We start from the raw sequence: 24,667 nt of genomic DNA, 5'->3' as shown, positions 1-24,667 counted from the left end.
ACGGGGCGTTTCGGGAGGCATGTCAAGGGCAGGAGTTGGGCGGGATGTGGGCCGGCTTAGACTTAGTCGTACAGCATGTATAACCAAAAGTGATACAGCCTACGATCGACGGAACTTGGACGTTGTGACTTAGACCATGTGAAACATGGTCTAAATCACAAAAAACCACCTAAACTCACCAGATATGCACTGAAAACACATAAAACAGACCCCCACACACTACCCCAGTGGTCACCGACTCCCCCCCACCCCCATAAAAATTTTAATCACAACTTTAAAATTCAGCCTCCAGACCATCATCACCTGGCCGCCTGGCATAGGAAAGCCTAGTCGTCCAGCACAGAGGCAGCTTAAGTCATCTTGGGGGTGGGTTAGGGTCCCATAGAGAGGAGGACCCATGCCCATAAGCCCCTTTAATCACTGCATTGATACTTAAACATGTGCACTGCCCTATACACCCCCAAAACCCTTTTTTACTGGCATATAAGTGGCTCCTGCAGCCATAAGGGGTGGTAGATAAGTGGGTCTAGGGGATTCTGGAGGTGGTTTGGGGGGCTCACCGTCACCTATAAGGGAACTGTAGTGAGGAGAAGCCATGGCACCCTGTTTGTGCAGTTCATAGCAGTGCCCTGTAAGGTACCACACTATTTAGGTGCCCTGTTTGGGTGTTCTGTCCATCACTTTGCAGGCCCCTCCCACATCCAACAGGGCTTGTTCTAGACGTTTTGGACTTGGACGGACAGTTGGATGAAAATGTGCTTTAAAGATCGACGTTTTAGCGGCTTGGACGATCAGATCTTCAGGACATATAATTGGACGATTTTCGAAAGTCAAAAGACGCTTGACGTCTCTTTCGAAAATGGGACTTAGGCTCTTTTTGACTTTGGACGACTTGCGAAATGGACATAAACGGACTTAGATATCTCTTTCGATTATGCCCCTCTAATTTTATTGAGAAAATTCAGTTAAAAATAAATGATTACTTTCAAATAAATAAAACAGAAGATATCTCAGTGGAGACGTTATGGGATGCTTTTAAAGCAACCATAAGAGGCCAAATTATTTCTTTTTCGGCGTATACTAAAAAACAAATTAAATATCAATTTTCTAGGTTAGAACAAGAAATTAAGATATTGGAATCAAAATTAAAGGATAAATGGGAATATTCTATTTTACAAGATCTTTTGAAAGCTAAAGGGAAATATAATGAGATTTCTTCTAAAATGATAAGGAAAGATTTATTTTCTCAACAAACATTGTATTATGCAAATTCAAATAAGGCGGGAAGATTACTGGCAAATTATTTAAAAGCAAAAAAATGAAAAACAAATGCAGTGGCGATAAAAGATGAAAAAGGAAATTCTTGTACACAAATTGATTCTATTTTAAAACAATTCTGAGCCTTATTTAGATAAAGAAAAAGATGGATTGAAATTTTTAAATTTAATCAAAGGGCCGAAAGTTCCTGAGCATATAAAAGAAAGTTTAGAAAAGCCAATATCAATTAAGGAATTGCAAGCAGCATTGAAGTCCCTTAGAGTTGGATCCACTCCAGGTGGAGATGGTTTTACAGTACAGTTTTATAAATCATTCCAAATTACTCTATTACCATATTTACTAAATTTATATCAGAATCAACTAACTAATGGTTGTATTACAGGTACCATGGCGGAATCATTAACTATAGTCTTGCCAAAGCCACATAAAGATCCCACTCTGGTTTCAAATTACAGGCCTATTTCTTTAATTAATGTTGATGGATAACTTTTAGCTAAAACTTTAGCAATACGTTTGGCTAAAGCTCTCCCTTTTATTATTGGGATGCACCAAACTGGATTCGTTGCTCAAAGACATTTTTCTAATAACACTAGGCTTGCCTTGCATATGTTGAATTTATCAAAAGCCTTAAATGATCCAGCTTTTTCTGTATCCCTTGATGCAGAGAAAGCCTTTGATCATGTTGAATAGACCTTCATGTATCAAGCGTTGGAATGGTTTGTTATTGGTTCAGGATTTATACAAATGATTCAAATATTGTATAGCTCCCCTGTTGCTAAATTGTATATTAATAATAATTTCTCAGATGGCTTTAGGTTGCAGAGGGGGGTTAGACAAGGTTGTCCTTTATCTCCTCTGCTTTTTGATATTGTATTGGAAACCCTGTTACTAGCTATTCAGCAAGCAGATGAGATTCAGGGTATTCCTCGTAGAGATCGGGAATATAAGGTCTCGGCTTACGCAGATGATATATTGCTCTATTTGAGAAATCCTGAGACAACCATTCCTTGCTTACTGGAAATGATTTGAGAAATTTGGAAAATTTTCAGGTTACAAGATAAATTGGAGTAAAACAGAAATTCTTCCACTCAATGTCCATTGTACAAAAGGTTTGTTTGATTCATTTCCCTTTCTATGGAGGGAAGATGGAATAAAATATTTAGGCATTTGGATTAAAAATATAATGGAAGAAACAATAAAAATAAATGAAAAATCGTTATTACAGAAGGTCACAGAAATGTGTCAGCAATGGAATCCTTTACATCTTTCATGGTGGGGAAGAGTCCAAACTATTAAGATGATGATCTTGCCTGTGGTTTGTTATCAGATGGGTATGTTGCCAGTTTATTTTCAAGGGTCCTTTTATAAAAAAATTAAATAGTATTCTCATAAAATTTATTTGGCTGGATAAAACTCCCAGAGTAGCCTTGGTATCTTTACAAAGGCCAATTTGTATTGATAATGAAGATTTCCCACCCGAAATCTGAGGTATTGACAGGAGGCCATATGGATGGGAATGTGCATGTAGGCCTCCTTGAGATCCAGAGAGCATAACCAGTCATTCTGCTCGATGAGGGGATACAGAGATGCTAGGGTCAACATGCAAAATATTTCTCTGACCAGAAATTTGTTGAGCACCCTGAGATCCAAAATAGGACGCAGATCGCCCGTCTTCTTCAGAACAAGGACGTACCGGGAGTAAAATCCCTTGTTCTGCTGAGCCAAAGGGACTGGTTCGATAGCTCGGAGCTGAAGCAAAGCCTGAGCTTCCTGAAGAAGAAGGGCGGTCTGGGCAGAGTTGGAAGGATACTCTCTTGAAGGATGTTCCGGAGGAACTTGATGGAACTGAAGAGAGTATCCCTCCCTGAGGAGGAGCTGGCTTCGGTTTCGGGCGGAGAATGGATGCAAAAGACTTCTCATGGTCCGAAAGCTTCTTGGTGACAGCCTCTATAGACTCATCAAAGAAGTCATTGCCAACGCAAGGAACATTAGCCAGCCGGTCCTGCAGGTTAGGATCCATGTCGATGGTCCGGAGCCACGCCAGACGCCGCATGGCAACCGAGCAAGCAGTAGCTCGAGCAGACAGCTCAAAAGCATCATAGGAGGATTGAAGAAGCTTCAGCCGGAGTTGGGACAGGGAGGCAAGGACTTCTTGATATTCAAAATGCGCACGAGAATCCAGATAAGGAATGAACTTAGGAAGGATGGAGAGGAAGAACTCAAAGTAGGTGATGAAATGAAAATTGTAGTTGAGGACTCTGGAGGTCATCATAGAGTTTTGGTAGATGCGATGACCAAATCTGTCCATCGTTTTGCCATCCCTTCCCGGAGAAACAGTGGCATACACCTGAGAAGGGTGAGAACATTTCAAAGAAGATTCAACCAGAAGGAATTGGTGGGACAATTGAGTGTTGTCAAACCCCTTATGATGTACAGTCCTGTATCTGGAATCCAATTTGCCTGCAATAGCTGGAATGGAATAATGAGTTTCCAGACAGCAAAGGTTTGATCCAGAAGCTTGTGAAGAGGAAGCTTGAGGGCTTCAGCCGGAGGTTGAGGGAGATGCATGGTGTCGAGATACTCCTTGGAAAACTTAGATCCAGTGTCAAGTTTAATATCTAAAGGATAAGGGGATTAAGGGGTACAGATAGAAGTAGAGGTAGGTTATAGGAATAGTCAGGGACCACTTCACAGATCATAGGCCTGTTGGGCTGCCGCGGGAGCGGACCGCTGCGCGCGATGGACCTTTGGTCTGACCCAGTGGAGGCAACTTCTTATGTTCTTATCTAAGTCAACTGCCATCTGACGCAGAAAAGATGAAAAAGACAGCTGATCTGCCAAAGCCTGGCCTCGAGAGGGACTCGAGGATGTCGAGGCAGCTTGCTCCAGTGACGAAGGAGATCTAGATGGAGAAAAAGAACCCACCGGGTCTTCGAGATCCAGAAGCGGAAGTGTCGAAGCAGTCGCTAGGGAATACTGAAGAAAAGGCTGCTTCCGATGAGGCGAGGCATGCCTGGATGAATGCTTCGAAGAATGCTGCGATCTATGATGCGAGCTGTGCCTCGAAGCAGGCCTCGACAATCGAGGCAAGCATGTCCCAGTCGAAGCTCCCAGAGAATGGATAGGGCTGGATGCTGTGGAACGAAGCAGAGGAGGCTGAGTGGAAGAACCTCGAGGCACTCGCAAAGACTCTGCTCCTTGCATCGAGTGTAAGGGTTCCAATGGAGGCATGGACAAAGACTCTGCTCCTTGAGATGCATGCCGAGATGCCAGACCAGCCACTCGCAGAGACTCTGCTCCCTGTAGAGAGTGTGTATGCGACTGAGGCAAAGGAGGCAGCTCGACCTCGCGGGAGGCCTCCGAATGCCCAGGCTGGATTTGTGAGAAAAGCTTCGGCCCCATGGTAGTAAAGAGCTGAATAAAATGCTTCTCTAAAAGGGTATGGAATGAAGCCGGCAAGGATGGATCCGCGTCTCCAACGGGACCACCTGCACGGGCTTTGTGCTCCCTCGAGGCAGTGTGAGAGTGCTTGGACTTAGAAGCCTTGGGCACTTTAAGCACCACCGGGGGAATGGGCTGCTGTGCTATCTGACCTGAAGAGACAGAGGAAGGCACTGTAGCAGGCGTCGAAGACATAGCCAGTACAAACGAGGCAGGTTTGATGAGGTCGGAGCAGAAGCTGTGGAAGCCTGAAGAGCATCGGACGATGTCGAAGGGGAAGCACCCCTCAATGACGAAAGCTCCATCGAAGATTCCATGCTGAAAAGCTGCTCCCACAGGATGCAACGACGCTTGAAAGCATGAGACTTAAGTGTTGAGCAAGGCCGGCACGATTTCGGGAGATGTTGAGGCCCGAGACACCGAAGACAGTGTCGATGAGGGTCCGTCAGGGAAATCACGCGCTGGCACTTGGAACACTTTTTAAAACCGGTTGCAGGCCGAAAAAGCACCGCCGTAAGATCGAAGCCACGGGGCTGCGGCCGCGTGGTCTGCCTGGTCAAACGAACGGAAGAAATTTTTTTTTTTTTTTTTAAAAGAATAAAACAACGAAGAGAAAACGAGCGATTCTGAGTAAAATAACACAAAAACCACAGACAAAAGAAGGCACAAGTGAAAACACTTCACGCAGAGAGTCGAAGACGAACTTCTCGGCTCCGCGGAAAAGTAAGAACTGAGGAGACGTGCCCTGCGCTGGGCGGGAAGGTACTCGCGCATGTGCAGTGCAGGCGACTCGAAACTTCGAGTTTCTTCAAGCAAGTTTGCTTGTGAGGCATCCGCATCGGGACTCCGTTGGATCACGTCACCCACTTGTGAAAATACCTGCCTGCTTGTCCTGGGATAATACATTTATTAGATGATGTTACAGTATCTCTAATGGTAAAATGCTTGAATTTTCACAGTTGCAACATAAATATGGTCTTAATAAATCAGAATATTTTAGATGGTTGCAACTGAAGCAAGCCATTCAGGCGGGGTTCCCTGAATGGAAAAACCTTAGTAATCATTTTAGTATGGAGTTATGCTTTCAGGCGGACTTCTTGGGTCACCAGGCCGCCCAGTGGTATAAATTGCTGACTGGATTTATTAAAAAGAAACTAAATACTGGTCTGAGAGACATTTGGAGTATTGAGATTAAGCACCAAATTACTGCGTCTCAATGGCCACGAATTTGGACTTGGAGGATGAGATGTACAGTGTCGGCATCTATGAGACAAACTTGGTTTTTTCTGTTACATAGAGCATTATGGACCCCTGTTCGATTACAAAAATTGGTTAGCTCTAAGTCTAATAAATGTTTGCACTGTCATCTCGAAACAGGGACTTTAGATCAGTGTTCTTCAACCACCGGTCCATGGACCAGTGCCGGTCCACAGGGCCAGCACGTGCATCAGGCCCAAAACAGTGTTCTTCAACTGCCGGTCCGCCGTGCGATCAATGCGGCATTATCTTCGAGCCAGATCCCTCTTCCTAACTGATTCAGTGCACAAAGCCATGGGCAGTGGCTCCTACGGGCATCCTGCGCCTGAACCGGAAGCCTTCTCTCTGACATTGCAACGTCAGAGGGAAGGCTTCCAGATGAGGCACGGGACGTGCAAGGTGCAATTAGTACTATTATGGGGGCGGGGGCGGGTGGAGATTGGGTAGAGATGGGCGGGGTCTGGCCCACGACTTAGCCCAGTGTTCTTCAACCGCCGATCCACAGAATAATTCTTTTATTTCTGCCGGTCCATAGGTGTAAAAAGATTGAAAAACACTGCTTTAGATCATTTATTATTCTATTGTCCATTTATTATGAATTTCTGGAAATCAATTTGGGACCAAATTAATTGTTTATTAGATAACCCAGTGGCCTTATCATATGATACTGTGCTATTTGGTATGGCAATGAGAGCAAAAAGTCAGATTTCTACAAATAATAACAAATTATTACTTATGACGACTGGGGTTGCCATTCAACAAATTACGTATAATTGGAAAAATTGGAGTAGAACTAGAAATTATAATTTCTGGTGGAATTCCTTGTCATGTTTATAAAATGGAAAGATTTATTGTAATACAGCGCGGTTTTTTTCAGAAAATTTCAGGATGTGTGGGAGCCATTTACAAAGTATTGTACCGATTAGATGACATTTTTTTTTCCCTTAAATTTTTTTCCCTTAGATTGTGAGGGGCGAGGGGAGGGTAAATTTATTGTTACATATTGTATAAGGTATTGATTATATGATAAGAAAAGGTGGGAAGGGTGGGAGATAAGAGCATATTTTTTGTACCATTGATGATTATTAAGTGTTATATTTATTGTTAATTTGTTTGGATATATTGTTACACTTATTGTAAATTTGAAAATTAAAAATTAAAAAAAAAAGAATAATAATCTGCTGCCTCCACATCTGCAAAGTAGGTGGTCAGCAGAAAGTCATAACAACAGGATTGTCTTTTTGCCAATAGAAAAGCACAAATCAAAAAGCCCTGAAGGCCTCTAGAAATCAGTTTAGATATATATCAAATAGACCAGCGGTCTCAAACTCGCGGCCCATGGGCCACATGCAGCCCCCTGGCTTCTATTTTGTGGACCGCGATCTAGTAACGAAACTTGCAACTGCCTGCTGCTGTTGCGTATGTCGGGACTCCTGCCTTCGCGTATCTGCCGGATACGCAAAGGCAGGAGTCCCGGCATACGTGACGGCAGCAGGCAATTGCAAATCAGCTGACGCCTGCGTGATCTCAAACACTGGGCAGGAAGAGAAGCTCCGGCCTCAGCGTCAGCTGACTTGCAACTTCCTGCAGCTGCATCATATGGCGGGACTCCTGCCTTGCGGCAGATACGCGAAGGCAGGAGTCCCGGCATATGCGATAGCTGCAGGAAGTTGCAAGTCAGCTGACGCTGGAGCTTCTCTTCCTGCCCAGTGTGCACCAGGTACTGCTGGACAAGGGAAGAAGAAAGGGAGAAAGGGTACTACTGGACAAGGGGAGAAGGGGAAGAAGCAAGGGAGTAGGGGTACTGCTGGACAAGGGTGAGGTAAAAGGAAGGGAGAAGAGGTGCTGCTGGACCTGGCAGAAAGGGAGGGAAAGAAAAGGTGCTACACACTGGAGGGGAGGGTGAGATTGTGCATGGGGAGAGAGCATGTTGGGATGGGGGGTGCGAAGGAGGGATGCCACTGAGGGAAAAGGCAAGGACAGAGAGAGAAAGCGTGCAGTAGGCAGAAAGTGTTGAACTCATGGAGAGGGCAAGGAGAAATGTTACACTGGGGAAGGGGGAGAGAGCAGAGTGTGAAAAGTTGGAGGGAGAAAGAGAGATGTTGTTTGGTTGATGGAAGGAGGATCAGAGAAGAAGCATGCAGGAGGAAGAGAGAAAAAAATGTTGGGACTGGTGGAAAGGAGGGAGAAATGTTGGACTGGGAGGGGGGCCAGAAAGGAGGAAGAGAAGATGGACTGCAGGGGGCAGAAAGGAGGAAGGGAAAGAGAAATGTTACACTGGGGGGGGGGGGGAAGGAGAGAGATGTCAGACCATGAAAATAGGGAGGGAAGGTGAGAGAGATAGAAAGGGAAGAGAAGTCATGGAAATGTAGATTTTGAGAAGAAAGCAGAAAAAGGGAAAAATTGAATGTTAAGTTAATACCAAAGATGGATGCAATATATATTAAACAGACTGACTGAAGTCAGTCTGTTTAATATATAGTGCCTTATTTTCTGACTTCCTCCTTATAACATTTGATCCCTAAGGAAAGATGGATGCAAGGCAGAACGTGAAGATGGAGAGAAAAACAGTCAAACGATAAGAAGGCCCTGGTAACATAGTTAAAAGCACAGAACAATGAAGTCACCAGACAACAAAGGTAGGAGAAATGATTTTATTTTTAATATAGTGATTGAAATGTGTCAGTTCTGAGAAAGGAAAGATGTTAAACTTTAACTGTGAGGGCCGCAGAAAAAATAGGGTATTTGGAGGGCTGAAGAAAAAATAGTTAATGTCGTATTAAAAAAATAACAATTTTGCATCAGGTAAAACTGTTTATATGTTATAAATCTTTCCTTTAACAGTTAAAGCAGTGGCGTACTAATAGGGGGGTGGTCCGCCCCGGGTGCAAGCCCTGAAGGGGTGCTCCCGGTCCAGTTCTCCCCCCCCTGCGCTGGGTGTCGCTTCTGGAACAAGCCTGCAACAAGATCGCAATGCCAGCGATCTTTGCTTGCTTCGGCTGTTTCCTCCGCCGCGGTCCCGCCCCTCCTCTGATGTCAGAGGAGGGGCGGGACCGCGGTGGAGGAAACACCTGAAGCAGGCAAAGATCGCTGGCATCGCAATCTTGCTGCAGGCTGTTTCCCCAGGGAAATGGTGCGGGGAGGCCAGGGGGATGAGCAGTGCTTCCTGGTGGTGGTGGTGGGGGGCGAGTGGTCCTTCGAGGTAGTGGGGGGGCAACAGGCCTTCAAGGTGGGGTGGGCAGGCAGGCAGGCCTTGTGGAGGGGGGGAGACAGGCCTTCAAGGGGAACAGGCAGGCAAGCCTTCAAGGGGAGGTGCAGGCCTTCGGGAGGGGACAGGCAGTTAAGCCTAAAAGGGGGGGGGGTGCAGGCCTTCGGGGGGGTACAGGCCTTCAAGGGGAACAGGCAGGCAAGCCTTCAAGGGGGGGGACAAGCCTTCGGGGGGTGGTGCAGGCCTTCCGGGGGGACAGGCCTTCAAGTGGAACAGGCAGGCATGCCTTCAAGGGGGGTGCAGGCCTTCAGGGGGGGGGAACAGGCAGGCAAGTCTTCAAGGGGGAGTGCAGGCCTTCGGGAGGGGTACAGGCCCTTGGGGGGGCAGGCCTTCAAGGGGGGAACAAGCCTTCGGGGAGGTGCAGGCCTTCGGGGGGGACAGGCCTTCAAGTGGAACAGGCAGGCAAGCCTGCAAGGGGGAGACAAGCCTTCGGGGGGGTGCAGGCCTTCGGGGGGGACAGGCATGCAGGCTTTCAAGGGGGGGCACAGGCCTTCAAGGGGAACAGGCAGGCAGGCCTTCGGGGGGAACATGCAGGCCTTCAAGGGGGGGGACAGACCTTCAAGGGGGACAGGCATGCAGGCCTTCAAAGGGGGGCACAGGCCTTCAAGGGGAACAGGCAGGCAGGCCTTCGGGGGGGGACAGGCAGGCAGGCAGGCAGGCCTTCAAGGGGAAGGACAGGCCTTCAAGGGGAACAGGCAGGCAGGCCTTCAAGGGGGGGGACAGGCCTTCGGGGGGGGTGCAGGCCTTTAGGGGCTGCAGGCCTTCAAGGGGGGGACAGGCCTTCAGGGGTGGGATGCAGACCTTTAAGGGGGACACGCCTTCAGGGGAGGGGGGCCCTGGTGTAGAAGTACACGGAGGGAAAGGGGAGGGGTTCAAAGAGAGGTGCATATGCCGGACTTTGGGTGGGAAGAAATAATGGGTCTGAAAATAGAGGAGAGGGAGAGAGATGATGGACCATGGGTTTTAGGGAGGGAAGGATCAGAAAGGGAGAGAAGTTGGACACAAGGGATGGTGTGGAGGGGAGGGGATAGAGATACTGGTTAGGAGGGTAGTTGGGAATAGAAAGGGAGAGATGGTGGACCCTGGGGTTGTGGGGAAGAAGGGAGAACTGCTGGATGAAAGGGTAGTTAAGAAAAGGTGGATCTGTGGAGGGAGATGAAAAAAAGGAAAGATGCCAGACATCCGGGGGAGGGAAGGGAAATGGAAGGGGAGGACAGAGATGGCAGATGGATGGTTAGCACGGAGAAAGAAGAAAGAAAGAGACCCTGTCAAGCAAGGTATCAGAAGACAACCAGAGCCTTGGACCAACAAGATTTGAAAAATAACCAGACAACAAAAGGTAGAAAAACTACTTTTATTTTCTGTTTTGTGATTACAATATGTCAGATTTGAAATGTGTATCCTGCCAGAGCTGGTGTTAAGACCGCAAACGTAAGCTAGGATTTAACAGAGAGAGGAAAAGTCCTTTTTGTTTCTTTATTTTATTTACACCACAGCGCCAGTGTGGTTAGAAGAAGCCAAAGGGGGGTGAAAAAGCCATAAAATAAACCCACCAGGATGTTTGAAAAAAAACACCCAATTGGGCAGGAAAATCGAATCGATAAATGAATTCAATATGCTGCATCAAATCAAAATTTTTTTTCCTGAATCTGGCAGCACTAGTTTGCGCTACTGTCTTAGACTTTAGGACCTGGTACTTTATAATGCAAGTGAAACGAGGATTTGGTCAGACTTTTGAAGGGTCTGCAGAAGAAAAATATTGTATAGGCCGGGGACATGAGACAGCAGGAAACGGGAACTTTTCTTCCTTCTATTTTTGTGAATGGAAAGGCTGAGGATGTCAGAGAGTTCAGTTAAAATATGTGCTTTGAAAATATAATAATGTGTTTTATAAAGTTTATAGCATTGCTGGCCTACCCGGTGAGGTGTTCCTAGTGGTGGTGGTGGCAGCGTGTCAATGTGTTGAGAGGAAGAGGTGGTCTGGGAAATTCTGCTGAGCAAACTCCGGGCCCATTTCCACCCCCCAGTTAGTCCACTACACTCAACTGGTTCACACACTGAGTGGGTCTTTGGGTGTTGTTCCTGGGTAGTTGTTTTGGGATGTCTTCCAGTGGTTTATCAGTATCTCCTTCTGGTCCAAGGAAGGAATCTTTGTTAACCTTAGCACTGACCTACAGAATATGTTTGTAACAGCGCTGCTTGTGTAGCATTAGGCTATGTAGTGATCGAAAGAAAAAACCAGACCTACGCACATTTTTGCACTATATGGTGGGTGTATGAGGAGATTCACATTTCCTGCACAGTTAAGTCCATGTGAAGTTACCTTGTGCTGTATTTGACATCTAGGAAGGTCTCTGTTTGGAAGGAAAGATCTAAACTTAAAAATGAAGTGGCCAGAAGTTATGGTAAAAGCAGATAGTGTAGCTGGTTTTAAGAAAGATTTGGACAAATTCCTGGAAGAAAAGTCCATAGTCTGTTACTAAGACATGGGGGATGTGTCTGTTTGCTCTGGATCGGTAGCATGGAATGTTGCTCCTCTTTGGGTTTTGACCAGGTATTAGAGACCTGGATTGGCTACCATGAGAATGGGCTACTGGGCATGATGGACCATTGTTCTGACCCAGTTAGGCTATTCTTTTGTTATGTTCTCATCTGTAGGAGCCTTTGTTTTCACTTCTTATTTTAATGTATTTTTTCCTGGGAACTTATCAGTGTTTTTTATAATGGGAACAAAAATGGAAGAAAATTAATGTGTGTGGAAAGGGGGGGGTAACTAATTTCTTCAGCTAAATTATTCAATCCACCTCACCAGACATAGGAGAACTCACACACCATTCACACACCCTCCAACCAAAAACGTCAAAAGAAAAAAAACTGTTCGATATCTGAGACCTGGCTCACGGATTCCCACAGGTGGGACATGGTCATACCGGGTTACAACTTGCTTCGCCGGGACAGGGAGGGCAAAATGGGAGAAGGTGTAGCATTATATACTAAAGATGACATCCACTACACTGGGGCATCCCTTTGGGTAAATTTGGCCAGAGGGAAGGACAAATGCCTGTATCTTGGCATAATATACAGACCCCCAAGACAACAGGATGACCTAGATATGGAATTAATCGGAGATATAGAGAATATCACCTTGCGTGGGGACACAGTATTGTTAGGTGACTTCAACATGCCTGATGTGGATTGGGACACGCTTTCCTCTGCTTCCGGCAGCAGCAGGAGGCTATTAAACTCTATGAAGGGAGCAAGACTCAGGCAACTGGTGTTGGAACCAACAAGGGATCAGGCAATACTGGACCTGATACTTACCAATGGAGAAAGTGTCACAGAGGTCTCGGTGGGCGACACATTGGCCTCCAGTGAACACAACATGGTTTGGTTCAATCTCAGGAAAGGTTTCACTTTTAAATCTACCACGCTGACCAAGGTCCTCAAATTCAAGGACACAAACTTCAAAGAAATGGGAGACTTCGTTCACCAGGTGCTACAAAGCCAAGCAGAAACCGATAACGTTGAAGAAATGTGGTCGACTTTGAAAGCCACCATACAAGAAGCAACAAACCGCTATGTTAAATCAGTAAGTAAACGGCGAAGGAACAATAAGCCACAGTGGTTCTCTGCGGAGATTTTGGACCTCATCAAGGAGAAGAAAAAAGCATTCATCTCTTACAAACAATCAGGGAAACAGAACTCTAGGGAAGTCTATCTGGCCAAGTCAAAAGCCGTCAAAACAGCAGTTAGGGAGGCCAAATTCCGCATGGAGGAGTCTCTAGCGAAGAACATCCAGAAAGGAGATAAATCCTTCTTCAAGTATATCAGTGACAGAAATAAGAACTCAGGCGGGATAGTACTTCTTAGGAAACCAGACGGAGACTATGTAGAAGCGGACTCGGAAAAAGCCCAACTGTTAAATGAATACTTCTGCTCAGTCTTCACCCGCGAGGCACCCGGACTTGGCCCTCAGCTACAGACAAGGGTTGACGCAGATGACCCGTTTAGTAATTTCGAGTTTACAACCAGCGGTGTCTACTGCGAGCTGTCAAAGCTTAAGTTTAACAAGGCAATGGGGCCTGACAACCTACACCCCAGGGTGCTCAGGGAGTTGTGTGATGTCTTGGCGGAACCGCTATCCGCGCTCTTCAATCTCTCCCTTAGTACGGGTAACGTCCCGTTGGACTGGAAGACGGCTAACGTCATTCCACTCCACAAGAAAGGCTCCAAGATGGAGACAGGAAACTACAGACCGGTGAATCTCACATCAATAGTGTGCAAACTAATGGAAACTCTAATCAAACGCCAATTGGATACGATCCTGAATGAGGAGAATCTACGGGATCCCCGTCAACATGGATTTACTAAGGGGAGATCCTGCCAATCCAACCTGACCAGCTTCTTTGACTGGGTGACGAGGAATGTTGGGGAGTCCCTGGACATCATATACCTGGACTTCAGTAAAGCATTCGATAGCATACCACACCGCAGGTTGCTGAGCAAGATGAGTTCTATAGGATTGGGCGACACATTGACGAAATGGGTTGGGAACTGGCTTGGAGGTAGGCTTCAGAGGGTAGTGGTGAACGGCACCCCCTCCGAAATGATGGAGGTAATCAGTGGAGTGCCGCAGGGCTCGGTCCTGGGCCCGATCCTATTCAACATCTTTATAAGAGACTTGGCAGAAGGGCTGCGAGGTAAAATAACATTATTCGCCGATGACGCCAAACTAAGCAATGTAGTGGGCAAAAGCACAACAGACATAAATTCAATGTCCGACAACATGATGCACGACCTACTCCTATTGGAGCGCTGGTCTAGGTCCTGGCAACTCAGCTTCAATGCCAAAAAATGCAAAGTCATGCACCTGGGCAGCCAAAATCCATGCAATACTTACACCCTTAATGGCGAGATCCTAACAAGAACTGAAGCAGAACGAGACTTAGGGAGAACATGAAGACTGCCAATCAAGTGGAGCAAGCTTCATCCAAGGCAAGGCAAATCATAGGTTGCATACGCAGGAGTTTCGTCAGCCATCGATCCATGGTGAGGCCCCACTTGGAATACTGTGTGCAGTTCTGGAGGCTGCATTACCGTAAGGATGTGCTGAGACTGGAGTCGGTCCAGAGAATGGCCACCCGGATGGTCTCGGGACTCAAGGATCTCCCGCATGAGGAACGGCTGGATAAGTTGCAGCTGTACTCACTCGAGGAACGCAGAGAGAGGGGTGACATGATCGAGACATTCAAGTATCTCACGGGCCGCATCAAGGTGGAAGAAGATATCTTCTTTTTCAAGGGTCCCGTGGCAACAAGGGGGCATCTGTGGAAAATCAGGGGCGGGAAACTGCACGAGGACACCAGGAAATTCTTTTTCACTGAAAGGGTGGTTGATCGCTGGAATAGTCTTCCACTTCAGGTTATTGAGGCCAGCAGCGTGCCTGTTTTTAAGGCCAAATGGGATAGACACGTGGAATCTTTTCACAGAGAAAGGTAGGGGAGGGTCATTGGGGTGGGAAGACTAGATGGGCCGTGGCCCTTATCTGCCGTCTATTTCTATGTTATCTCTACCTCTATCTATATCCCTCAATCCCCGTATGCTTCAGGAACTTGTAATTCATAACGCCCCACCTCAGCTAAACGAGCAATCCACTGCGGGAAAGAGGCCACTGATTCAGCCACCCAGTGTTGCAACAAGAGCTTTTTTGCCACCAAGACAGCCATGTAAAGAACCCTGTGCTGGGGTAGCGTAAGCCCTCCATCAAATCGTGTTGATCTCCCAAAAGCAGGAAACCATAGTTCCATGGCACATCGCGTTGAACAAGGCGCTCCAAAAATGGGAGAACTTGCAGCCATAAGGCAGAGGCGGGACATTCCAAAAAATGGTGAATGAGGGTACCCAAAGAGTGATTACATTTAGTGCAAACTTCTCCCTCCCAGAGGCCCATGCGAGCCCCCTGTGTCCTGGAAATGTAAGCTTGGTGCAGGATTTTAAATTGCATTTCCTGAAAATCCATGGAGCCCCCCAAGGCATGTATGTTAGCAAAAAGATCAAGAAATGCCCTGCGGTCAAATGTGAGGTCAAGGTCTGATTGCCATTGTGAAGCCAACCTATCAATAGCTCCCAGAGCTGAAGCATTCTTCAAAAGGCAATATCAGGTGGCCAATTTGTTGAAAGCAGGAGGCACCTGAAAAAACTGATCATCAAAGGGACCACAGAGCCAAGCATCCCCCCCATTTGTGACCCAGGGACAAGTAGTAATGCCAAGCTTGAAGGTATGCCCAGAAGTGAGCCTGGGGTAGATGCCAGCGAGATTGCAGTTGGGCAAATGTAGAAAACTGACCACCCCCCACGGCAAGGAAATCCTGATGAGATCTACACCTTCTCTGCTCCCACTGCTGAAACCAAGAATGTCCCACTCCCGGGGAAAAATCAACATTCCCATACAGAATAACCATTTGTGCCCCCACAATTCCCCCAGTACGTTAACATATCGCCCTTCTTGGTCTTGAAGGACTTTGTGAAGATTAAAGGGCAGTTGTTTATGAATGAGTATTGCAACCCCCCCGTTTCCGGGTGCCAAGGGAGGAAGAATAGACCTCACCCACCCAGTCTCTCCGAAGCTTGAGGTGTTCAGTAATGGAAAGGTGGGTTTCTTGCACAAAAGCAATATCAGTCCCCCTCCTCCGGAACCAGGTCAAAACTTTCTTCCTCTTTACAGGAGAGTGGATCCCGTTCACATTTAAGGTAGTCATTAATAAAAATTGTCCCAGGTACAATAACAGGAAATAAAATAGTACAGTGGCCGGACGGCCCCCCAGCTAGGCCTCCCATCCATGGAAACTGGAGCAGTGGCACACCAAAGAATTCCAATTGACTCAGAAGCCTGACCAATCACCCCCAAGCACGCTGCACCGCAACACATGCAACCTTCCCCCCCCACACACAACCACCACTCATACCGGCACTCAATCACACCATCCACCCCCCCACCCAAGCATTCCTCCCCCACCCGCTCCCCACCAGCCCCACCCCTCCCCCCAGAGCCATCCCCAAAGTCCCAACCCCAATCCAAAAGAAAAAACTAAGAACAAAAAACTTCACTCCCAAGGATCGGAGCAACCTAAAGTCCAGGTCTGAGCTTTCGTGGACCCACAGTCTCCCACAAGGACTTCAACTGCCAATGATGTATGGAAACCCGGCCATCGCCGGAGCAGAGCAGCCTCCCACAATCAGCCCGGTCCAAACAGGCCTCAGCAATGGCGAAACAGCAGAGAGTAGAAACAAAGCTCACTGCATTCAGCGCCAGGCATTCTGTGCTATGGGACCAGAAACAAAGCAAAAAGGTCACCGGGCTCCAAACGTCCCAGACAATGCAGCTCACCTCCACTCAAGCCAGCAGGGTCCAGGCAGAGCTACCCACAGTGGCCCAGGCATCCAGTAGGACTTGCAAACACACTTAGGCCCCAGTGGGAAAATAGAGAGGGCAAACTACCGTGTCAAATGGCCGCATCAGCCTCCGGGGCCCCCCCCCCCCCGTCATCTATGGCTGGCAAGGAGTCAAAAAAATACTGCACCGTCGCTCTATCAGCAAAGGTGTGAGGTTTCCCCTCTCTCCAAATGCGCAAAGATGCCGGGTACACCAGCGCAATACGCACTCCTCATTGATAAAGCGCGGTGCAAAGGGGCGCCATTTCTTTATGAAGGGAAGCCACATGGATGGAGTAATCATTGAACAACAACAGTTTCTTCCCTTTGTATTCCAACAGACCCGCTTTCCGGTAGGCTTGTAGTATAAGCTCTTTTTCCTTCCAGTTCAGGTAGCAAGCAATCGCTGCCCGGGAATGGCTGTTATCCCCCGAGCGTTGACCCATGCGATGCGCTCGCTCGCAGATAAACTCGGCCGCCTGTTAGCTCCAGGTCTAGCTGAGTTGGGAGCCAGGTTTGAAAGAAATGATAAAGATCCTGGTCAGCCTGGAGCTCTGGAAGACCCACCACGCGTAGATTGTTCCGGTGCTGGCGATTCTCCTGTGCATCGAGTCGGTCAGTCAGCGCTGTCACCTGGGCCTGCAAGGCGACCACACTAGTGCTATCCTGTAGTGCTGCATCCTCACCATCAGAGACGCGCTGCTCCACCGCTGCAATGCAGCTTGCCTGCGACTCAAATCGTTCATTTATGCAGTCCACAGCTGACTATAGTTTATGGAGATGATCCTCCAGGCCGCGGTCACCATGCGCAAAATTTCTTGTGCCCATTCTCCTCATTGCGCCGGGGCAGAAGATGGAGTCGGCGATGCCGCCATTGTAGGCGCAGGGAAAGCAGACTTGTGCTTCAGCACCTTCACTGAACGGACTGGCATTCCGGGTTCAAACCACCGCTCCAGAGGTCATGCTCCCACACAGAACCTTAAGAAAGTCTCCAGTGATGTTAGTGACGATCGGGCAGTACTGTAAAGCGAATTTAGCAGATTTTTGGAGACTGGGGGTCGGAGAGCTCGAGGGCACACGTCCACTCAAGTCAGACGCATCACGTGACCCCCCCCAATAATACTAATTGTAATGCAATTTCTTCCATCTATTTTTCATATACACACAATATAATCTTATTAATACATAATGGTAACCACAAAATTAAAAAACACAAAGCACACTGTTCACAGAGAAAATATTAATCATCATTTATATTCGGGGGGGTTTTCAAAGATGTCAAGGCAGATGACTTTAAAATATGGAATGTCACCTCAGTAACAACTATAGAAAAACAGACAGATATAAATTCTCGAAACTGACACATTTTGATCACTAAATCATTTTTCCTACCTTTGTTGTCTGGTGATTTCATGAGTCTCTGTTGCACTTCCTTCTGTGCATCCAATATTTCTTTCTTTCATTTATTCTGACCTCAGAGAGAAGTTACAGGCCAGCCAAGCAGGGGGAAGGCTTGTGGGTCGCCTGACCCTTCCCTTCCCGGAGTTGGGGGATAACTAAATGCGGATGGCAGGCGCGGTGAGCAGTGGTGGTGGGTAGAGGATAATTAAATCAAGCAGCGGTGGTAAGTGGGGGATAATTAAATCAGGTGGTGAGCAGAGGTGGCAGGGGGTGGGTGGCGGTTAGCCTGCATACCCCTAACAGGTGGTCTGTCTTCCCCCTAGGGTCCGCATACTGCAGGTTGAGAAATCCTGATCTACATTATGCACCATAATATCCTGGACCCCTGAGGAAGGAGTATTTTTCAAAACACGGACCATGTTGGGTCTTATGAGAACCATTTTTTGGAATGCTACATTGTATTTTCTCCAATAAGGATTTTGTACCTTGTACATCACATCTGCAGTTTTTTCCTTGTTTTGAGCAGATCAAAGAGACACTTTCATGCATGCTTACAGAAGGAAGAACAGAAGGGGTCAGCAGAAACTACGGAGAAGGCGAAGAAAGCTGTGATTGACATTCTTTTTAAAAATCTTTATTGATTTTTAAACTTTGAAGTGCAATACAATTAGTTAATCATGAACATTGTATGAAATGCACTATTAACTATACAATACATTAAATAGACATTTTCACCCAGTTTCGACGTAATTATTAATACAGTAATCCCAATGATGCAATTACACTATTGTGATTAAATTATTAAACTCCTCAAAATACATTTCCCTCCCTCCCTGGTTGTGTAAAGATATCTCATATAAAAGAAAAAAGAAAGAAATCTGACTCTTATTGTACTGCAACAAGAGTAACCAACGGACTCCATATATCATTAAAGGATTTACTATTTCCCAAGCGTTCCGCCAATCATTCTTTCATATTTATACGCGGTACCCACCAAAACGTAAAGTTGATTCTGTCATGATTCTTCCAATTATGAGTAATAAGTTGAACACTTATTCCTGTTAAGATCAGGAAAAGGCGACTTTTATACCTATCTAAAGTAGGTTTCACATGAAGTATGGTACCACAAATTATCGGCTCATAGGACAGCGGAATAGATGAATCAAGAATGAAATTTATTTGTCCACGAATTGACTTCCAAAAACCAAGTATCAGTGGAAAGAAATACAACAGATGATCCTAAGTCCCTATATTAATATGACAATGCCAACATCTATTAGACTTAGAATTATCTATTTTTTGTAAATGAACTGGGGTCCAAAAAATCCTATGTAATAAAAATAACCATATTTGTCTCATGTTTGGCTGATGCTGTACATTTCAACCTCCAAGTCCAAATTTGTGGCCAACGAGACACAGAAATATACTGTTTTATCTCGATGCTCCAAATATCTCTAAGACTATTTTTTGGTTTCTTATTTAAAAATTCAGAAATCAATTTGTACCACTGAGCGGCCTGATGTCCTACTAGATCTGTCTGGTAGCAAAGGATCTGCAAGCTGTAATGTTTTTAAGTATTTCCATTAAGGGAACCCACTCTGAATAGCCTGCTTCAACTGCAATCACCTATATTGTTGAAACTTTAAAATGTCAAATGATTGTTGCAGCTGTGAAAGATCAAGCAGTTTACCATTAGACATAGCATCATCTAATGTCCAAATACCTGCCTGCATCCAATTCTTTCAGCCGATCCCAGCATCACCTATTTGAATCTTGGAGTTTAACTATAAGGACTGCATAGTAGATTTCATTATAGTAACATCTGTTAGTTTGTCAATAAATTTAATTGTTTTCCATGTATCCAATAAAATTATGTTATCCTTAGCATATCTAGGTAATCTGATACTTAGTACATGAGATAGCTGCATCGGGGATATAATTTTCCATTCTAAGTATAACCAGTCTGGAAGATGCTCCATGAGCTCAGGGAGGATCCAATACATACCTTAATGCATTATATAGGCTTGATGATACCTATAAAAATTGGGAAAATTTACTCCTCCCTAAATTTGTTTTTGTAAAGATACTAGAGCAATTCTCGCATTTTTAACAAGCCAAATAAATTTTGTCAAAATACTATTTAACTTTTTGTAAAAGGACCCTTGAAAAAAACTGGTAACATTCCCATTTGTTAACAAACCACAGGCAAAATCATCATTTTGACCGTTTGAATTCTCCCTCACCAAGACAAATGTAGAGGATTCCATTGCTCATACATTTCCGTGACCTTTAACAATAAGGATTTTTCATTTACTTTCATCGTTTCTTCCAATGTACTTTTTATCCATATACCTAAATATTTTATACCATCTTCCTTCCAAAGAAAACAAAACGAATCAAACAATCCTTTTGTACAATGTACATTTAATGGAAGAACTTCAGATTTACTCCAGTTAATTTTGTAACCAGAGAATTTTCCAAATCTGTTTATCAAATCCAGTAAATGTGGAATGGTCAATTCAGGATTCCTTAAATGAAGCAAAATATCATCTGCATAAGCAGAGACTTTGTATTCCCGGCCTGCATAAGGAATACCCTGTATCTCCTCTGTCTGTCGAATAGCCAATAATAAAGGTTCCAGAACAATATCAAATAGCAAAGGAGATAACGGACACCCTTGTCTAACTCCCCTCTCCAGACTAAACCGCTCTGAAAAAGTATTGTTTATATATAATCTAGCAGAAGGGGAACTATACAAGGTTTGAATCATTTGTATAAATCCAGAACCTATACCAAACCAATCCATTGCCTGATACATAAAGGTCCATTCTACACGATCAAAGGCCTTCTCTGCACCCAAAGATACTGAGTAAGCCGGATCATCCATTTCTTTTGTCAAATTTAACATATGAGAAGCCAATCTGGTATTATTTCAAGAATGTCTTTGAGCAACGAACCCTGTTTGATGCATACCAATAATATAAGGGAGAACCTTGGCCAGGCGTAAAGCCAGTAACTTAGCTAATAATTTACCATCCACATTAATCAAAGAAATAGGCCTGTAGTTTGAGACCAATAAGGGATCTTTATTTGGCTTTGGCAAAACAATAGTTAAAGACTCAGCCATAGTACCTGTAATACAACCTTTAGTTGATCTTGATATAAATTTAATAAATAAGGCAACACAATATTTTAGAAACATAGAAATAGACGGCAGATAAGGGCCACGGTGGAACGTGATTTAGGAGTGATCATTAGCGACGATATGAAGGCTGCCAATCAAGTAGAGAAGGCTTCGTCCAAGGCAAGACAAATGATGGGCTGTATCCGTAGGGATTTTGTCAGCAGAAAACCTGAAGTCATAATGCCACTGTACAGATCCATGGTGAGACCTCATCTCGAGTATTGTGTTCAATTTTGGAGACCACACTACCGAAAAGATGTGTTGAGAATTGAGTCGGTTCAGCGAATGGCTACCAGGATGGTTTTGGGGCTCAGGGAACTCACGTATGAAGAAAGGTTAAAAAAACTGCGGATGTACTCACTGGAGGAGCGAAGAGAGAGAGGGGACATGATTGAGACCTTTAAGTATATTACTGGGCGCATAGAGGTGAAAAATGATATCTTCAGTCTTACAGGGCCCTCGGTAACCAGAGGACACTCGCTGAAAATCAGGGGAGAGAAATTTCAGGGTGATGCTAGGAAGTACTTCTTCACTGAAAGGGTGGTAGATCATTGGAACGAGCTGCCTCATCGGGTGATTGAGGCCAGCAGCGTGTTAGATTTCAAGAGAAAATGGGATATTCATGTGGGATCTCTAGGAGAGTAAGAATCAGGGAGTGGGTCATTGGTATGGGCAGACTCGATGGGCTATGGCCCTTTTCTGCCGTCAATTTCTATGTTTCTATGTTTCTAAGCAGAAAAGACAGGCTTCTACCATCTTGCTTGTAGAGAGACAGCTGAGGAACTGGAGGACAGGCCAGAAGGATGGAAGGTGGAGCAAAAAAAATGCCAATGATGCTCTCTACAAGAATTCCCACAGGAATGGATTGACTACCTGAAGATTAAGGAATAATGTGTCTTTAGCACTAGAAAATGTCATTACTATATCTGTAAACTGTATAAATATTAGAATAAAAAGATATGAAAAAAGGATGCCCAGTCTGAGGAGCTGTAGAAGAGATAGTTCTTTCTTAAGTGGGGTTTACAAGAATTAAATGCCATTTGCTTTCCTTTTACTGTGAGCCTAACAAGCCTGTAACTTTTAAGAAAGAATGGTTCAGGCAGAAAAAATATATATATCTGCAATGTTGTTCTGCGCATAAGCATTGTAAAATTTTTATGTGCAAAAATGTTTTACAAGGCTGAAATTTATCTATAGAATTACACAATAGAACACTGTTCTTCAACCGCCAATCCGCGGACCGGTGCTGATCCACAGGAAATTTCTGCTGGTCCACGCAGGGCCGGCAAGATTAAGGTGACCATAGGTCCCGTTTTCAGACCTCCTGTCCCGTTGTCCCCACACACAGCTTTGGGACAGCATCCCGAAGCTGTGCTCGGGGACAATGGGACAGGCAATCATTTCCTGTCCCTCCCTGTCGCGCAAAAAAAAAAAAAGCCTCCCTCCTTCCTTTCCCCAGGGCGGCTGCTATCTTACCGCCCTGCTGCTGCTACTGCTAAAGCTCACAGGAAGTCTTCTTTCCGACGTTAATTCTGACGTCGGAGAGGACGTTCTGGGCCAGCCAGGCAGCGACCTGACTGGCCCAGAACGTCCTCTCCGACGTCAGAAAGAAGACTTTGTGTCGGTTTTAGCAGTAGCAGCAGCAGGGCGTAAGATAGCAGCCGACCTGGGGAAAGGAAGGAGGGAGGCTTGCTTTTTTTTTTTGCGCGGCAGGGAGGGAAGGAGGTAGGCAGGCAAGCAGGCTGGCTTTGGCCAGGGAGGGAGGGAGAGAGGTAGATAGGCAGACTGGCTTCGGGGGATGGGGGTGGGACAAAGTGTGGAAGGCAGTGAGAGGGACATAGGAAGGAGGCACTGGGGGCACTAAAGATATGGGAAGGAGGCACTGGGGACACTAAAGACAGGAAGAGGCACTAAGGACATGGGAAGGAGGCACTGGGGGCACAAAATACATGGGAAGGAGGCACAAAATACATGGGAAGGAGGCACTGGGGGCACAAAATACATGGGAAGGAGGCACAAAATACATGGGAAGGAGGCACAAAATACATGGGAAGGAGGCACTGGGGGCACTAAATACATGGGAAGGAGGCACTGGGGGCACTAAGGACATGGGAAGGAGACACTGGGGGCACTAAAGACATGGGAAGGAGGCACTGGGGGCACTAAAGACATGGGAAGGAGGCACTGGGGGCACTAAGGACATAGGAAGGAAAGAGGGAGGGAATAGAAAGGGACAATTCTTGGGCCTGAGTGCAGAAAGAAAGAAATGAAAGAAAGGATACACAGACAGAAGGAAATGCAACCAGAGACTCATGAAATCACCAGACAGCAAAGGTAGGAAAAATGATTTTATTTTCAATTTAGTGATCAAAACGTGTCAGTTTTGAGAATTTATATCTGCTGTCTATATTTTGCACTATATTTGTCTATTTTTCCATAGTTACTGAGGTGACCAAGCTCGTGGAAATGGGGTTTTTAAATTTTAGTCTTAGTAGTTTGCCGTTCCACAAAATAATTCTTTTATTTCTGCCGGTCCACGGGTGTAAAAAGGTTGAAAAACACTGCACTAGAACATGTGCAGATGTGTGCTGACACTTTCATTTTGCTTGGACATATGAATAATGCTAGTTGCCCTCAGCACAGAACCTTGTGGCTAGTGAGGTATGGCTAATAGGAAAAAGGAGGTATTGATGCCTCTGTATAAGACTTTGGCGAGACCTCATTTAGAATATTGTGTACAATTCTGGATGCCACACCCTCAAAAAGATATAAAAAGGAAGGAGTCGGTCCAGAGGAAGGCTACTAAAATGGTGTGTGGGGACAGACTTAAAGGCGTATGGGGACAGACTTAAAGATCTCAATCTGTATATTTTGGAGGAAAGGCGGGAGAGGGGAGATAAGATAGAGACGTTTAAATACCTACGTAATATAAATGCGCATGAGTCAAGTCTTTAATTTGAAAGGAAACTGCAATGAGAGGGCACAGGATGAAGTTAAGAGGTGATAGGCTTCGGAGTAATCTAAGGAAATACTTTTTTACAGAAAGGGTGGTAGATGCGTGGAACAGTCTCCCAGAAGAGGTGGTGGGGACAGAGACTGTGTCTGAATTCAAAATAGCCTGGGATAGGCAAGTGGGATCTCTCGGAGAGAGAAAGAGAGAATGGTTACTGCAGATGGGCAGACTAGATGGGCCATTTGGCCTTTATATGCCATCATGTTTCTATTTGTTCAACAAGACACTTCACATTAGCATATCATTAGCTTATTGCATCAATGGACAAAGCTTCATCATTAAGTTCATACTGAAAGCCATATGCTCAGTCACTGACACACGGCACTATTGCATGGCTTTCTGTATCAGCCCCTTGGACAGGATATAAAACTCTTGTATATAATAGAGGAGTACA

The 24,667-nt window shown here is 45.6% G+C and overlaps 1 protein-coding gene across 2 annotated transcripts in view; it reads right to left on the bottom strand.

Moving 5' to 3' along the window:
- YBEY (ybeY metalloendoribonuclease) overlaps nucleotides 1-24,667 on the bottom strand; it is a 180,649-nt gene that overhangs the window by 54,567 nt on the left and 101,415 nt on the right. The gene's annotated exons all lie outside the window — the stretch shown is intronic.

This window comes from Geotrypetes seraphini, chromosome 5 (genome assembly GCF_902459505.1).
Source record: "Geotrypetes seraphini chromosome 5, aGeoSer1.1, whole genome shotgun sequence".
In the NCBI taxonomy this organism is placed as follows: domain Eukaryota; kingdom Metazoa; phylum Chordata; class Amphibia; order Gymnophiona; family Dermophiidae; genus Geotrypetes; species Geotrypetes seraphini.
This window is presented reverse-complemented; position numbering and strand designations above follow the sequence as displayed.